General features: G+C 43.5%; 1 protein-coding gene across 1 annotated transcript in view; it reads left to right on the top strand.

Annotated features, from left to right (window-relative positions):
• The window catches only part of KIF5B (kinesin family member 5B), a 113,312-nt gene extending 97,387 nt beyond the window's left edge, over positions 1 to 15,925 (top strand). Inside the window, exon 26 of the mRNA XM_073629863.1 lies at positions 11,374 to 15,925. The gene's annotated coding sequence lies outside the window, so the exon portion shown is untranslated. The remainder of the gene's footprint in view (positions 1 to 11,373) is intronic.
• The last annotated feature ends 2,380 nt before the right edge of the window (positions 15,926 to 18,305 follow it).

Here is an 18,305-nt window from a genome sequence, read left to right as displayed (position 1 = left end):
ATCGGTGTGATAAAATGCTTTCCCAATTTCCCAATGGCGCTGTTTACATCCGGCGAAATCTAAGTCATAAAATGCTCGTAGCTTCCGGTTTCTTAGGCCATAGAGATGTTTGGAGCCACTCTGGTCTCTGATCAGCTCTATGGTCAGCTGGCTGAATCACCGGCTGCATTTTCAGGTTCCCTGTTGAGACAGGAGAGCCAGAGAAAAACACGGAAGACGTTGGGGGGGAGGGGCATTCCCTCCCACTGCTTGTAAAAGCAGTCTAGAGGCTAATTAGCCGCTAGGATTGCTTTTACATGAAAGCCGACCGCTGGCTGAAAAGAATGATACCAAGATGATACCTAAACCTGCAGGCATCATTCTGGTATAACCACTCAAAGTCGTGAATGGCGTACCTGAAGACAAAAAAATGGTTAACAATAAAGCACAGTAAACGGTAAGGTATAAAAAATTGCATACCTGAAAAGCAAACATGATAAAACATAATAACAATAAAACATTGCAGAATAGAATACAGTAAAAAAGAGCAGAACAATAGAGAGAGAATAGAGAGAGAGAGAACAATAAAACGACAACTATTTTTTTTTATTTTATATTTTTGTATGTGTTTTTTTTTATTTATTTTTTTTTTTTTTTTTTTTACACTTTTTTTTGTAACTAACTTTTATAACTGTAACCGGTTCCAGGTTCGGGTCTCTCAAAATGCGATGGCATCTTGGGAGACCCTGTGAAAGTGTGCCTAGTCTGTGCAATGCTGTACCCTACGCTAATACTCAACTAGTGAATGGTAGCGTTCAAAACATTCACCAATGCAAAGACCAGGATTGTCAGGACAGGAGGGACAATAATAGCGGGTGTCACGCCTATATTCGCGCTTGCTGCAGACACGACATCTTTTTTGGGGGTTCGTTGGGTAGGGGTACTCGGGAGGACATAAAGAAAATGCCTCTCATGCAGCCGACTGCATTTGGTTGGGGATGTGAATGGGGGAAGTACGGGCGCTGCAGAAGCGGTGGGTTCCCAATTAGGATTGGCGAATGCAGCAGGAAGGGCACTATGGGCACGACGGGCCTGTGTTTGTCTTCTTGGTGGCAGCGGGACACTACTTGTGCTTGCCACCTCACCAGCTTGAACTGCACTTATGGGACTCGCCACGTCACCAAGTGTTACTGCAGTGCTGGTTTGACTACGACCGGGGTGTACTAGGCCGCTGGTGCTTGCCAGTTCACCAAAACGCTACCAAAAAAACCGTTAGCGATCGCAAGGATCAGGCCTGACTCTGCGAACGCTGCAGTTATGCGTTTAGTGTTTTGTAAGTGTCAGTGATCGATCGATACTGCACTTGGGTGGGCTGGGCTGGGCCGGGCGGAGGGGCAAAACGCAGGTGCTAGCAGGTATCTGGGCTGATCCCGCTAACACTGCGTTTGTGGGAACCCTAAACTGCTGGGGACGCTAGTATAGATCTGATCGGATCAGATATTGATCCGATCAGATACTATACCATTAAGGGAGGCGTATGCTGCGTGCGTGGGTGTTAGCGGTACTGGCACTAACCTGACACTGCTTGGGGCTGGTGCTTGCCAGTTCACCAAAACGCTACCAAAAAAACTGTTAGCGATCGCAGGGATCAGGCCTGACTCTGCGAACGCTGCAGTTATGCGTTTAGTGTTTTGTAAGTGACAGTGATCGATCGATACTGCACTTGGGTGGGCCGGGCAGAGGGGCAAAACGCAGGTGCTAGCGGGTATCTGGGCTGATCCCGCTAACACTGCGTTTTTGGGAACCCTAAACTGCTGGGGACGCTAGTATAGATCTGATCGGATCAGATATTGATCCGTACAGATACTATACCACTAAGGGAGGCGTATGCTGCGTGCGTGGGTGTTAACGGTACTGGCGCTAATCTGACGCTGCCTGGGGCGACGCATATCACCACCGGGCGATCAGGGGGCTAAACTTTTATTCGGTAATAAACGGCGGGTGCCCTGACACTATAAAAAATAAACGAACTAACCAGCGTCACCCGTAACAGTTATACGGTGATCAGTGGTGAAAGGGTTAACTAGGGGGCAATCAAGGGGTTAAAACATTTATTAGGTAGTATATGGGGGTCCCTGTCGCTATAAAACGCTGACGGCAAACCTAAATATTTACCTCACTAACTAGCGTCACCAGCGACACTAATACAGCGATCAGAAAAATGATCGCTTAGTGACACTGGTGACAGAGGGTGATCAAGGGGTTAAAACTTTATTAGGGGGGGTTAGGGGGGTATCCTAGACCTAAAGGGGGCCTAACACTCACTGCCCTAACACTGTAACTGTCACAAACTGACACTATGCAGTAATCAGGAAAAAAAAAAAAAAAAATACTGCTAATGTCAGTTTGTGACGGGGGGGGGGGTGATTGGGGGGGGATCGGGGGGGGATCGGGGGTGTAAGGTATGCCTGGCATGTTCTACTGTGTGTGATTGTGTGTGTTGTGCACTTACATGTCTTCTCTCCTCGGCGCTGGACGGAAACTGCCAGACCGAGGAGAGATGACATCACATCCTCTGCCTGTGTGAAACTACACACAGGCAGAGGAGGATTCCCATTGGCTGGGAGCGATCGCGAGGGGGGGGCCACGATCGGATGGTCTCCCCCTCGCCTCCCGACGCTCCCAGTCAGATGCCGACCGCCGCTGGCACCGGGGGGGGGTCCGATCGGACCCCCCGCCCGCGGGAGGCAGATCACGTATATATACGTGATTCTGCCTGCCCGTGCCACTCTGCCGACGTATATCTACGTTAGGCGGTCGGCAAGTGGTTAAATAGGAGTCTGCACACACCTGCCATCATTTAAACTGCCTCTGACCCAAAATAAAGTGAAGCTGTTCTAGTAGGTCTTTCCTGACATTTTCTTAGTCGCATCCTACAGCAAAAGCCATGGTCCGCAGAAAAGTTCCAAAGCATCAGAGGGATCTCATTGTTAAAAGGTATCAGTCAGGAGAGGGGTACAAAAGAATTTCCAAGGCATTAGATATACCATGGATCACAGTTAAGACAGTCATCAAGTGGAGAAAATATGGCACAACAGTGACATTACCAAGAACTGGACGTCCCTCCAAAATTGATGAAAAGACAAGAAGAAAACTGGTCAGGGAGGCTGCCAAGAGGCCTACAGCAACATTAAAGGGGCTGCAGGATTATCTGGCAATATCTGTGGCACATGTGACAACAATTTCCCGTATTCTTCATATGTCTGGGCTATGGGGTAGAGTGGCAAGATGGAAGCCTTTTCTTACAAAGAAAAATATCCAAGCCTGGCTAAATTTGCAAAAACACATCTGAAGTCTCCCAAAAGCATGTGTGAAAATGTGTTATAGTCTGATGAAACCAAGGTTGAACCTTTTGCTCATTATTCCAAAAGATATGTTTGGCGCAAAAACACTACACATCGCCAAAAGAACACCATGCTCCACTGTGAAGCATGGTGGTGGCAGCATCATGCTTTGGGGCTGTTTTTCTTCAGCTGGAACAGGGGCCTTAGTGAAGGTAGAGGGAATTATGAACAGTTCCAAATACCAGTCAATATTGACACAAAACCTTTAGGCTTCTGCTAGAAAGTTGAACATGAAGAGGAACTTCATCTTCCAGCATGACAACTACCCAAAGCATACATCCAAATCAACAAAAGAATGGCTTCACCAGAAGAAGAATAAAGTTTTGGAATGGCCCAGGCAGAGCCCAGACCTGAATCTGATTCAAAATCTGTGGGGTGATCTGAAGAGGGCTGTGCACTGGAGATGCCCTCACAATCTGACAGTTTTGGAGTGTTTTTGCAAATATTCAAGTCAAGATGTGCCAGGCCGATAGTCATACCCAAAAAGGCTGGGTGCTGTAATAAAATCAAAAGGTGCTTCAACAAAGTGATAGTTTAACCACTTCAGACCTGGAAGATTTTACCCCCTTCCTGACCAGAGCACTTTTTACAATTTGGCACTGCGTCACTTTAACTGACAATTGCGTGGTCGTTCGACGCTGTACCCAAATGAAATTTGCACCTTTTTTTTTTCCCCACAAATAGAGCTTCCTTTTGGTGGTATTTGATCACTTATTTTTTGCGCTATAAACAAAACAAAAAAAGCGTCCATTTTGAAAAAAAAACAACACTATTTACTTTTTGTTATATCACCCAAAAAATGTTTTAAAAAACAAATTTCTTCAGTTTAGGCCAATATATGTTGTTCTACATATTTCTGGTAAAAAAATCATAATAAGTGTATATTGATTGGTTTGCTCAAAAGTTATAGCGTCTGCAAACTATAGGAAAGATTTCTGCCATTTTTTTTTTTTTTTTTTACTAGTAATGGCGGTGATCTGCGACTTTTAGCAGTACTGTGACATACAGTTTGACAATTGACACTTTTTTGGGACCATTGGCAATTATACAGCGATCAGTGCTATAAAAATGCACTTACAGTGTAAATGTCACTGGCAGGGATGGGGTTAATTGTGTGTTCCCTCAGCATGTTCTAACTGTATGGGGATAGGATTGACTAGGAGAGGAGACATATCGTTTTTCCTACTTAGTAGGAACAAACAGTATGCACCTCTCCTCTGACAGCACAGGGATTTGTGTTAACAAATCGCGCCCGCCCGTCTATGCTCATAAAGTCCCCAGCCGTGCAGCGTTCCCTCTGGTGGCCGAAAAAAGGAAGGATGTACCCATATGGGAATTCGCCCAGGGAAGCTATTCTGCCACAGTATAGCTGCGTGACATGGTCGGGAACTGGTTAAGGGTGTGCACACTTATGCAACCATATTTATTTATTTTTACTTATTGCCACCTAAAAGATTTCAAATTGTTGTTCAACTGAGTTGTACAGTTTATAGGTCACATTAAAGGTGGAAAAAGTTCTGAAATTATTTTTCTTTCTCGAACATCACGGGACACAGAGCCACAGTAATTACTGATGGGATATATAGGTATCACTGGTGATTGGACACTGGCACACCCTATCAGGAAGTTCAACCCCCTATATAATCCCTCCCCCTTGCAGGGATACCTCAGTTTTTACGCCAGTGTCTTAGGTGATGGACGTGTAAAGATGTCCTGTGCTGAGCTCCAAAGGGAATATCCTAAGATCCTATACTGGGGCAAGCCAGGCGAACCGGATCCATTCAAAGTGTCTTTTCATGGCCGAATTGAATGGTACCCGGGCCTCGTGTCCGAAGAAACGAGGTTTTACCCGTAATGCTTCTCTTTTTAGAGAGCTGGACCCCGCAGATCAGAAAATGGCTTTAAACTTCCTAATTTCTGGCGAGGTGCTTTACGGTCCCAGAACTGTTGGATCCCCCTACTGATGGGGGCCCCAGTCTCTGACGGTTTTTTCAAACGGAGCCCACCGTGAGAGGTGAAGATTGGGTCTGTGTAAACAGCACCCTGCGGCTGGATAAGGTAAGAGGAGATTCCACAGAATTTTTGAGTTCTAGTGGCTTTTCTCCTTTGAGGTAAATGCATGCTATGCCTATTGTGACCACCGGGGGCTGCCAAGAGCACAAACCTACACATGCTGACTGACTGTCTCAGGTGTTCAGTGCTGATTATGTCCCAGCATCTCAAAGCAGGCTGCAAGCAGGTAAGGTGGAAAGGGGGATTTCTCATGTTTGAATGTTCCCCCCAGGCTAGAGAGGGGCCACAGGGGTCTAGAAAGTGGTTATACCACCCGGGCTCTGCGGCCTAATGGCCACCATCTCTGAAGATAGTCGTTCAGGCAGATCTGGTTACCAGTCTCCCTCCTCCCCCCCCCCCCCCCCACCCCCAGCCTTTTCTCCAGAAGCATGACAGGAGAGTCGGCAGTGCGGGAAGCGCTCGTTTTTTTCAAAACTCGAGGGGGGGGGGGCGGTAGAGGAGGGGGCGGGATGTCAGCACAGAGTGTTTAGACTCCCACTCAGGCCAGCTGCAGGCTATTAAAGGCACTCTGTACAGGTGCACTCAGCCTTCTGAGAGACACAGAGCTGACGGTCGCATGTAAGGTGGGACACAGGCATTCTCCTAGGCAGCATTTACTGAAGTAACACCAGACTGAGCATTGGGTAGCAAGGCTTTTAGCCAGACTACATCGCTCAGCGGGAAGTGTTCATTTGTATACCTCACACCTTGTTGCTTTGCACTATGGGTAGAAGAGGTTCAAGCACCCCAGGAACCAGAGACACTAGGGGATCTCGTTAAGGTTCTGAGGGCCCCCTGTCGGCAGCATCCTCCCCCCCTAAAGATGGGCCAGGGACGGCTAGCCAGGGAGAGCCATCGGGGTCAGGGGCTACACCTGCTTCTGGCACTTCAGCCCCTGTATATATTACACAAGAGGTTTTTTCCTCAACCATTAATGGTCTAGAGGAAAGATTAATGGCCGTGATTACGTCTTCACTCAGTGGAAGAAAACGCACTAGGCTTTCCTCTGTTCCCCAAGACCCTCAGACAGAGGAGCTCTGGGATAAAGGAGATGAATCCCTTTCAGAGGATCGGGATGGGATGGATGATTCCTCTTCGGAGGATTCAGGTGGAGAGGGACCCTCTGCGACTTCCCAAGAGGAGAAAGTCTTAGTGCAGATCCTCACTGGATTGGTCCGCTCCACATTTAAGTTGCCCCTACCTGAAACTGCTAAAGAATCCTCTTCTGCTTTGGGGTCACTGAAACATTTCCAAGCAGCACATGCTTTTCCTGTTCATACTTTACTTGAAAAGCTTATTTATTCTGAGTGGGATCACCCAGACAAACGTTTTTTTCCGCCGAGAAAGTTTTCAACACTTTATCCGATGGAAGAAAAGTTTATTAAAATGTGGGGAATACCGGCTATTGATGCCGCCATTTCCTCCGTAAATAATAGCCTGACTTGTCCTGTAGACAATGCTCAGATGCTCAGGGATCCTGTAGATAAAAGGATGGAATCCCTATTGAAGGATGTTTTCTCCTTGGCAGGATCAGTGGCCCAACCTGCAGTAGCAGCGATTGGAGTCTGTCAATACTTAAGAGACCATGTTAAGCAGGTCATCAAAGTATTACCTGAACAGCAGGCCCAGGGGTTTGCTAACCTTCCAGCGGCCTTATGCTTTGTGGTTGACGCCATTAGAGATTCTATCGTGCAAACCTCCCGTCTTTCACTGGGGTTGGTGCATATACGTAGAATCCTATGGTTGAAAAATTGGTCAGCCGAAGCACCATGTAAGAAGCTACTGGCTGGGTTTCCATTTCGTGGTGCAAGGTTGATTGGAGAGGACTTGGATAACTATATCAAGAGAATCTCTTGTGGGAAAAGCACTCTTACCTGTCAAGAAGAAGAGTAAGCGTCCCTCTTTCAAACGGACTCTTTCCCCAGCGCCGGGGGCTTCAGCCTCCAGGCAGTCTCGACGGCCACCTCCATCGGGGTCCAGAGACAAGAGTCAACCCCAGGGACAAAAGAAGTCCTGGGGAAAGAAGCCTACTAGGCAAAACACTAAGACCTCTGCATGAGGGGGCGCCCCCGCTCACTCGAGTGGGGGGAAGACTGCGACAGTTCTCAGAGCTCTGGCACGAGGACTTCCAGGACAGATGGGTAGTCTCCACGGTAACCTTAGGGTACAAGCTGGAGTTTCAGGAATTCCCTTCTCCTCGGTTCCTCAGATCAAATGTTCCCAGAGACCCAGAGAAGAAGCAGTCGCTCCTTCTAGCGTTAGAGCGACTTTTGTCGCAGGAGGTCATTATGATAGTTCCCGCAAAGGACCAGGGATTGGGCTTCTATTCCAACCTTTTTACGGTCCAAAAGCCAAATGGGGATGTCAGGCCCATTTTGGACTTAAGGGATCTGAACCGATTCCTAAGGATTCAATCCTTCCGCATGGAATCAATTCGAACAGTAGTTCCCACCCTGCAGGGAGGAGAATTTCTGGCATCAATAGACATCAGAGATGCATATCTGCATGTGCCCATTTTTCCTGCTCATCAGAAGTTTCTGCGCTTCGAGGTAGGAGGGCGCCATTTCCAGTTTGTGGCTCTGCCTTTTGGGATAGCCACTGCACCTCGAGTGTTCACAAAGATCTTGGCTCCTCCTCTGGCCAGATTAAGGGCTCAGGGTATAGCTGTCATAGCATACCTAGACGACCTGCTCTTGATAGACCGGTCGGTAGCCTCTTTGAATGGAAACTTGAGGACCGCGGTCAGGTATCTAGAACACCTGGGTTGGATCCTCAACTTAGAAAAGTCTTTCCTAAAACCAGTAAGAAGACTGGAGTATTTAGGTCTGATTATAGATACAAGCCAGGAGAAAATATTTCTACCCCAGGCAAAGATCACTGCTTTGAGAGAGCTGATTCTGACAGTAAGGACCAAGAAGGGTCCCTCAGTCCGCCTTTGTATGAGGCTACTAGGGAAGATGGTGTCTTCATTCGAAGCAGTTCCCTATGCTCAGTTTCACTCAAGAATGCTGCAACACAGTATTCTGTCGACCTGGAACAAGAAGGTTCAGGCATTAGACTTTCCGATGCACCTGTCGCATGCGGTGCGTCAGAGCCTCAATTGGTGGCTCATACCCGAAAACCTGCAGAAGGGGAAATCCTTTCTACCGGTTACCTGGACGGTGGTAACAACAGATGCCAGTCTGTCAGGTTGGGGAGCAGTTCTGGAACAGGCTGCGGTCCAAGGGGTATGGTCCAAGACAGAGAGGACCTTACCCATCAACATTCTGGAGATCCGGGCGATACATCTAGCTCTAAAAACCTGGACTATCAGGCTACAGGGTTGTCCGGTCAGGATCCAGTCCGACAATGCCACAGCAGTGGCTTATGTCAATCATCAGGGAGGCACCCGGAGCCGAGCTGCTCAAAAAGAGGTGAACCAGATCTCAGTCTGGGCAGAGATGCATGTGCCATGCATATCGGCAGTTTTCATCCCGGGAATAGAGAATTGGCAGGCGGACTATCTAAGTCGCCAGCAGTTACTTCCAGGGGAATGGTCTCTGCATCCCGACGTCTTTTGGGCCATATGCCAAAGATGGGGGGTTCCAGATGTAGATCTCTTTGCATCCCGATTCAACAAAAAGATAGACAGATTTGTGGCAAGGACAAAAGATCCTCTTGCATGCGGGACGGATGCGTTGGTGATTCCGTGGCATCGGTTCTCACTGATTTACGCATTCCCGCCTATTCTGCTACTACCACGACTCCTTCGCAGGATCAGGCAGGAAAGGAAGTCAGTACTTCTGGTGGCCCCCGCTTGGCCCAGAAGGACTTGGTATGCAGAAATAGTAAGGATGACGGTGGGTTCCCCGTGGACCCTACCGGTACGCCCAGACCTGTTATCTCAGGGTCCAGTGTTCCATCCTGCCTTACAAACGCTAAATTTGATGGTTTGGCTATTGAGACCCACGTTCTGAAGAGTCGTGGGCTCTCAGGTCCTGTCATATCTACCTTGATTAATGCAAGGAAGCCAGCTTCCAGGATGATTTATCATAGAGTCTGGAAGGCTTATATAACCTGGTGTGAATCCAGAGGTTGGCATCCCAGGAAATATGTCATAGGTAGAATCCTTGATTTTCTACAGATGGGATTAGAGATGAAGCTGGCCTTGAGTACCATCAAGGGCCAGGTTTCTGCTTTATCAGTATTATTTCAGCGGCCACTTGCTTCGCATTCTTTGGTCCGAAACTTTATGCAGGGGGTGATGCATCTTAATCCTCCGGTTAAAGCGCCCCTAAACCCCTGGGACTTGAATTTGGTCCTGGCTGTGTTACAGAAACAGCCTTTTGAACCAATAAGTCAGATTCCTTTGGTCTTGTTGACAAGGAAATTAATTTTTCTGGTGGCCATCTCTTCTGCTAGAAGAGTATCAGAATTAGCAGCCCTTTCCTGTAAGGAGCCTTATTTGATTATACACAAGGATAGAGTGGTACTACACCCTCATCCTAGTTTTTTACCGAAAGTGGTTTCTGATTTTCATTTAAACCAAGACATTGTTCTACCTTCCTTTTTTCCAGATCCCTGTTCTCCGGAAGAGAGATCTCTACATTCGTTGGATGTAGTAAGAGCAGTTAAGGCCTATCTAGGGGCAACTACTCAGATCCGCAAGACGGATGTTTTGTTTGTGCTGCCAGAGGGTCCCAATAGAGGACAGGCAGCATCAAAAGCTACCATTTCTAAATGGATTTGACAGTTGATCATTCAAGCTTACGGTTTGAAACAGAAGATTCCTCAGTTTCAGATCAGGGCACATTCCACAAGGGCTATTGGTGCTTCTTGGGCAGTGCATCACCGGGCCTCTATGGCTCAAATCTGCAAGGCCGCAACCTGGTCTTCAGTTCATACATTCACCAGATTCTATCAGGTGGATGTGAGAAGGCATGAGGATATCGCCTTTGGGCGTAGTGTGCTGCAGGCAGCGGTACAGGGTCCTCAGGTCTGATTGCACCCTACTTGGTCGTGGTTCCCCCCCCTCAGGTAGCATTGCTCTGGGACATCCCATCAGTAATTACTGTGGCTCTGTGTCCCGTGATGTTCGAGAAAGAAAATAGGATTTTTTAAAACAGCTTACCTGTAAAATCCTTTTCTTTCGAAGGACATCACGGGACACAGAGGTCCCGCCCCTCTTCTAATACACTATATTGCTTGGCTACAAAATTGAGGTATCCCTGCAAGGGGGAGGGATTATATAGGGGGTTGAACTTCCTGATAGGGTGTGCCAGTGTCCAATCACCAGTGATACCTATATAACCCATCAGTAATTACTGTGGCTCTGTGTCCCGTGATGTCCTTCGAAAGAAAAGGATTTTACAGGTAAGCTGTTTTAAAAAATCCTATTATCTTTGTCTCATTCTTTTACATCAGAAACCTGACATTTTAATGGGTGTGTAGACTTTTTATATCCACTGTATGTGCGATTTTACTACACAGTGGTGTAGTGGATAGCACTCTCGCCTAGCAGTAAGAAGGGTCGCTGGTTTGAATCCTGACCACGACACTACCTGCCTGAAGTTTGCATGTTCTCCCTGTGTCTGCGTGGGTTTCCTCCGTGTACTCCGGTTTCCTCCCACGCTCCAAAGACATGCTGGTAGGTTAATTGGATCCTGTCTAAATTGTCCCTAGTATATATGAATGTGAGTTAGGGACCTTAGATTGTAAACTCCTTGAAGGTGTAGGGACTGATGTAAATGTATATGTAAATCTCTGCGTAAATTGATGGCGCTATATAAATACCTGAAATAAATAAATATATAAAAGTTGCAAAATTGGGCTTAGGCATAAAGATTTGTTTTTACCCTTAGGCGCGAAGGGGTTAAGTTTTCAGTTTTGGATGGAACATCTTTTCACAGAATTGCAATACACGTTGACACCTACATTTATTTTTTCTTCTGTGTTTCAGATGGTGAAGGATCATTGAAGTACCGATCAGAATGACAGCAGTGCCCAACAGCCATTTTTGGGGTTCATTTACCTTTTGGGATTGTAGGATTGTTTTTTCCAATTGTAATTTATATCTGGCCTGTACAGCTCTTCCTTTTATTCCCAACAAATAATTTTCTTTTTTGGGGCAAATTTGTAATGATTTGCAGCAAAACTAGAGTGCAATTTTGATGTCTTTGCATACAACATGTAATTTAAGGTATATAGCTCCATCTATTGCACAGTTTGTTATCCATGTCTTAAAACTTAGTCTGCACTGTGCCAAGTCTGAATGTATGTTGCTGGTCGAGTAGAACCTAGATAGGTCTCTGTAAATCTTTAGTTTTGGGGACATGGAGCAAACATTAACGGTTTATTACACTTCAGGTTAACCTGTTTAATTGTATAACACTACTGCTTTATTATACAAGAGCAGTAGAGCGCTTTCTGAAGTGACTTCATTAAATGGCGATGCTAAGATATGACGCTGTCATATTGTACAGTGTACTACAGTGTCTGGCTTTTAAAAGTGTGCTTTACACCAAGCTGCCACCAGTGCAACTAGCAGAAAATCTAAATTTCCAGTTCCTATGAGGCTGCTCTACTGTTATCCAGTGGAATAGCTAATTGCCATGCTGTCTTTGGTTTAAATAATGTATAATAATGAGATACAGGAGTAAAACTTTTATACAAGACAATAGGGATTCGTTGTTGGCAAACCTTGACTGTCCTATAGCAAGCATTAATGTGTCACGACTGCTGTGAAAACATTCTGCTTCGTTCTGTTAATAAATGTGTATGGGATTATCATGAGCTATTTAATCATTTTACTGTAATACAGAGCTTGCACTGGCAGTTAGGGTGTTTTTTTTTTTTTTTTTTTTTTTTTTTTTTTTTTATTCGGTTTTTTTTTTTCTGTGTTCTTCGAATACCACTTGTAAGTGTCTAGCTCCGCTAAGAGATCAAACATTCCTTGCAGCAGTGGTTTTCTGAAATAATGTACGTGTACTTAATGGGAAGCAGCAGTTAGTTGATCGCTCAAAACATTTTCCCTAACGTTTTACAGCAGGACCTCCAAATTACTTAAGAGCAAACTGGATTTTATGCTCTTTTAGGAATTGAATTTATTTATTTTTTTTTATCTTAGACATGGTTACGGGAATGTGTTTTTGTGGGTTTTATGGTGAATCTGGGGCTGTCTGTTGTCACGCTTAAGGTATATAACAGTGTTAAGCCTTCTCTGTTATACAATTAGCTACTTGGGTAGGAAATGTCAATTGGGAGACAGTTGTTCATAAGGCCATTGTACAGAGGCAAAGTCTGGATGATCTGAAGGTATTTTGGAGAAAACCAAGTGTGTCAGTAGTCTGGTTTGGCATGTTGTTTTTTTTCTTTTTCTGGGGATCACAGGAAAGGTGACTGTGGTGCAATTACAAGAAGTGACACTGTTGCACATAACGTTTAGTCAGTTAATTTTAAAACAAGTAAATAGATTGGACAACACCACCCTTGCTCTAATTTTTATAAAGCAGAACGCTTTTAATGTGTGGAGGGCTAGGAGTATCAATCGTTATCTGTGGCCATGTTTAGTAAATAGATTTGGCACTTTTTTGGAAAATAATAAAATGCCTGTTAAAGGAAGCTTGCACTGCGGACAGTATGTAAGCTGCCATTGCAGTCATTTTTATTCCTTTTGAAAATCCAGATAATTGAGGTCATCTTTCTGTGACCCGGAACTAGCAAGTAGAATATAAACTTGTCATATTTATTCCAGGACATTGGCTCAAAGTTTAGAAGCTACTGAATCAGGGTGCTAGCCAGCACTGGTAGCCGTCCATAATTTTCTCAGTAAGATTTCAGAATATTGTCTTTTCTATTATTTAGCTATAGTGATTTTTTTTTTTTGTTTTGTTTTGTTTAGGGAGTTAATGTCATTAGTTATGCACTCTACCTCTTTACAGATTGAGATTACCATGTATAGCTTTTCATCCCCCCCCCCCCTTTTTTTTTAAAACAACCCATTTTTAAGAGTCAAGGGCAGATGTTAACCACTATCTCCAATTAAAGTAGATTCAGTTCTTACATATAATGCAGTCATCCACCATACAATGTGGCTCACTTAATAAACTGACATACTGCATTGTCCTCCATATTGTTTTGGCTTATAGTCTTCTGCTGTTATGGATACTTAAATGGCATATCCTGTAGTGACTGGGATAAGTCTGAGTTTATATGGCTTGCTGCCTGTTCATAGTGGTCTGGTATTCTATTTCTTTTTTTTTTTTTATAAGCTTTGCCTGGTCATTTGCAGTAGTGGCATGATAGTGTGAGCTGCAGTATTGTTAATAGATCATGCAGGTCATAAATATATATATATATACTTGACTTCTAGGTGGCTTTAAATACCCATAGCTGTCCTTCACTGGTAAGTTTTAGAATTCTATTTAAATACCTCCTTTTAATATGTACACTCCATATCTACGTTATAACTGCAAAATTGGTTCTGAGGACAGCAGGACACCTCTTGGCTTCTGGGAGTACTGATGTACTGTAAAATGGATTCAGTGCTAAACACTAAGCCCGTTCAGGGTTATTGAAATCGGTTTCTGTCCATTTGTACAGTGTGTGAATGGTCATTGGGGGTATAAAGGGCACCTGTCACAGTAAAACATTCATTTTGTGCTGAGCGCATACATGCAGCATGCAAAATTTTAGGTAGTAGAACATTTGGGTCAGTGTTTGGGCTTGTAGGCTGTTTAAAATAATAATTAAAAAAAAAGCTGTCTTTAAGTTTGTAGGTTTTTCAACTCCAGCCTTCAAAACTATTTTAACGGTGCATATTTTTTTTCCAGATCCAGTGATACGTTTCCCCAACTTTAAATGGCCTCATGCCATGTCTAAGTGCCATTGAACTTCAATTTAGGCCTGCTTACACTGCAACAATTTTCTTTTTTTTCCAGCTATTTCTGCTGTCTGAATCTTTGCACTCTAAAAGTGTCTGGGTCATCCTGTGGATAAAATCAGGACACTGCTTTGTTCCAAAAAAAACTGGAGGTCATAGAAGCAGACACTCCCCACCACAGTTTACATCTCCATGGACACTTGGTGCCTGATACCTGTTATTACATTAGTTTTTTTTTTTTATAATTTCTTTTTTTTTATTTTTTACTCCTTGTGTGGATTAGCTGCTAGACATTAAAGGGTGAAGTCCTCAGTTGGTTTCTTTATTCTTTCCACTGTTTAAAAGCTCTATAATGCACTGCTATTTGGTATACATTGGACACTTGGGGTATCCTATACTAGCCTATATGGCTGGTAAATAGAAATTGTATCTCGTTCAAGATTGAGTGTTCTTTGTGCCAAATAGGAGATGTTTAGGCTGTGCTTGCTATATGAAAGGACTTTAGCTGTCTACAGGATTCCATATGACAACAAGCAAAAATTGCGTTCACAGCTGGGTACAGCTTTTAGTTCAAAGGGCTGCACAAGCTTATATTATTGGATGTTTTTAAAAAAAATGTAGTTGACCATGCTTTAATTAAAGGCACATATGCTTCTAGGAAGAGGGTAGAACGTACACAGCAGTCCCTGAAGGAGCAGGATTGAGCAGTGCTGGCATAGACAACAGGTGCACTTTATCAGAGAACTGCCTCACACCATATGCATCACACTAACGGGAAGCAGAATATTTTCCACTGTTTATCCACTTTTTGTTATGTTTTAAAAGTTCTTCATGATATTGGAATTTATTTTGCTTTGTCAAAAATACAAAATGCTTGAAATAAACAATAGTCTGAAGCTTACATTGGTATATTTTCTCTTCGCTTCCCCTAGAACTAACTTATTTTAAATTATGTTTTAAGTTCTAGCCAGGATAAAAATGACCAGAAAACGTACTATACTGGTTATATACTTTCTGGTTTGTTCTTGATTGCGAGCTACTGAAAATCCCTGCATTAAAGTGTGCACGTCAAACCCTAGCAGGAGAGTGTAAAGTGGCAAATGGCACATTGCGTGGAAGGGACGTGTCCACTGTTGGAGCCATTACGCTGCAGCAGTGATGAATCAGACAGGCTTGTCATTCCAACATAGGCCCAAAACTTGGTCTAATTGGTTCTACAAAATTGTGCACATTCAAATAAGAAGCAGGCATATATAAATAGCCATTCACATCACATCCTTATGATTGTGTGTTTTGTCTTCTCTGTTAACTGCTATTAGGATTTTTATAACTTTCTGCAAACCATTTTCTACATAAAACACTTTCCGTTTTTGTTCTCCTTTTCTTATCTTTGCCAGGCACATGTGTGGGGGGATAGTAAAGCATCCTATTTATTCTTGATTATCAACTAAGTTATTTGCATTATTTAAAAGCTATAGACTATTACTGGTCATCATGAAAAAATAAAGCCAGTAAGATGTCTCAGCCATGTAATTCCAATACACCAACTCACATCAACACCATTTACATCAGACTCTCTGCATGCTGTAAATGTATTTGTGTTTAAAATAAAATACAAAAAACTTGAAAAGGTGTTTATATTTCTTTTTTTTTTTTTTCTTTTTTTAGGTGTGGGTAATGCTTTGTTGCAATGTTTTTTGTATGAGATTGAATCACAATCAGCCTCTGGTTTACACTGATGTGGTGCGGGATTCACAGATTCTTGTGCCACATCACACTCACACTCCATTTATGTGAACTGCTGCGGCTGTCAATGTTAATCTAACGACACCCCAAAAACGATTTGCAAAACCCAGTGCAATTGGCAGAATCGGATCACATAGATGTTAACACCCATGCGATTCGATTCCAGTGTGGCAAAAAAAGGTGCATGCACCTTTTTTGTGCGGTGTAATTTGAGCTATTCAAAATGTATGGCTCAAAATGCATCACACAGACATCGCATGTGGTGTACACAAGAATGCGATGCGATTCCTGTGTAACTCACATGCAGTGTTACGCACACACTCGTGTGAACCCAGGCTTGAGCTGATGATAAATAGTAGTCAGTAAACACATACTATCAGTGAAAGTGACTCTGATTAAGCCTATATAAAGTTCAGCTGTTCTAGTAGCATTTTGCTGACATTTACTCAGTTGCCTCTTACAGTAAAAGCTACGGTCTGCAAAGTGCTTACAAAGCATCAAAGGGATCTCATTGTAAGGTGTTGGTCAGGAGAAGGCAGAAAAAATGGCATTATATATACCAAGGGACACCGTTAAGACAGTCATTAACAAGTGAAAAAAATATGGCACAATAGTAACATTAGCAAGAACTGGACATTCCTCCAAAATTGATTAAAAAAAAAAAAAAGGAAAACTGGTCTGGGAGGCTGCCAAAAGGCCTAAAGCAACAGGAGCTGCTGGAATTTCTGGCTAGTCCTGGCACTTTACTACATGTGACCCTTATCTCCCATGTTCTTCATATGTCGGGGCTGTGGGATGGGGGGGCATGACGGAAGCTATTTCTTATGAAGAAAAACATCCAAGCCCAATACATTTTGCAAAAACCTACATCACATCTGCTAAAAGCAGCAAGCAGGAAAATGTGTTCTGGCCTGATGAGACCAAGGTTAAACTATTTGGCCATAACACCAAAAAGTAAATTTGACACCAAATCAACACTGCGCATCACCAAAAAAACACCAATAACCCCAGTGAAGCATGATGGTGCCAGCAATTATGCTTTGGGGCTATTTTTCTTCAGCTGGATCTGGGGTTATAGTTAAGGTAGATGGACTTATGAACAGTTCCAAATATTAGTCAATTTTGGCACTAATCCTTCAGGCTTTTGCTAAAAAATCTGAAGATGAAAAAGGAATTTCAGCTTGACAACGACCCAAAGCATACCTCCAAATCTGCAAAAGAATGGCTTCACCAGAACACTATCATTTTAGAATGGCCCAGCCAGAGGCCAAACCTGAATCCAATTGAAAATCTGTGAGGGTGACCTCGAGAGGGCTGTGCACAGGAAATGGCCTCAAAATCTTACAAATATGGAGCACTTTTGCTTGGAAAAGTGGGCAAAGATTCCCAAGGCAGAATGTGCCATGCTTATGGACTTCAAGGTGCTCCAACAAAAAATTTTTTAGGGGTGTGCATATTTATGCAACCTTTTTATTTTATTTTATTTTTTTCCCCCCTTTAAAGATTTCAGTTTGTTTTTAATTGAATTGCACAGTATAGGTCACATTAAAGGTGGTGAAAATTCTAAAGTGATATATCTTGGTCTGTTTTTTTTTTTAAGGTTTTTCTTTTTTTAGTGTTTTATTTTTTACTTTTTTTACATCTCAAAAAAAAATAGCATTTTTACAGGGTTGTGTAGACTTTTTACATCCACTGTAATCAGGCAGAGGCAGCGCCAGCCATTGATTTGTACAGACAACAAATCTGACAGTGGCTCCTGTTCGCACAGTTTGTGAAAGCAGCACTTGGAATCACTTCCATGTGACCATCAGAATGTAGCCTTGGTGTACTGCAGAAAGAAATTGTGCCGCAGGAATCCCTTTTTTTTTTTTTTTTTTTTGCATTTTTAATATGCTCATAATTGTGTAGAAAATAAAGAAAAAACACTGATGGGGGGCCATAGATGGTACTCAGACTATGGGCCTCTCATTCTGTACATTTGGTCACCTGCTAAATCTTGCCAAATCACAATAATTTTTCTCATAGCATTTAATTCGTTCCATACTAATACGGTGTAATTTGAGCTTTTCCTCAGTTTCACATAGAAATGCGCAGTCTATATTATGTCTTTAATAAGCTTCAATAATTGCAGCAAGTTCTCATCTGATGAGAACATTGACTGACTCGTTATGTTTTCCTCCTTTTTACTCTTGTACGTGGAAGACTGAAAGATCTGGTCTTGTAAACCGTGTGTATGAGTGCCTTGCAAAAGTATTCACCCCCTT

Source organism: Aquarana catesbeiana, linkage group LG05 (assembly GCF_042186555.1).
Source record: "Aquarana catesbeiana isolate 2022-GZ linkage group LG05, ASM4218655v1, whole genome shotgun sequence".
In the NCBI taxonomy this organism is placed as follows: Eukaryota; Metazoa; Chordata; class Amphibia; order Anura; family Ranidae; genus Aquarana; species Aquarana catesbeiana.
The sequence above is the reverse complement of the archived record's forward strand: the minus strand, read 5'-3'. Positions and strand labels throughout refer to the sequence as shown.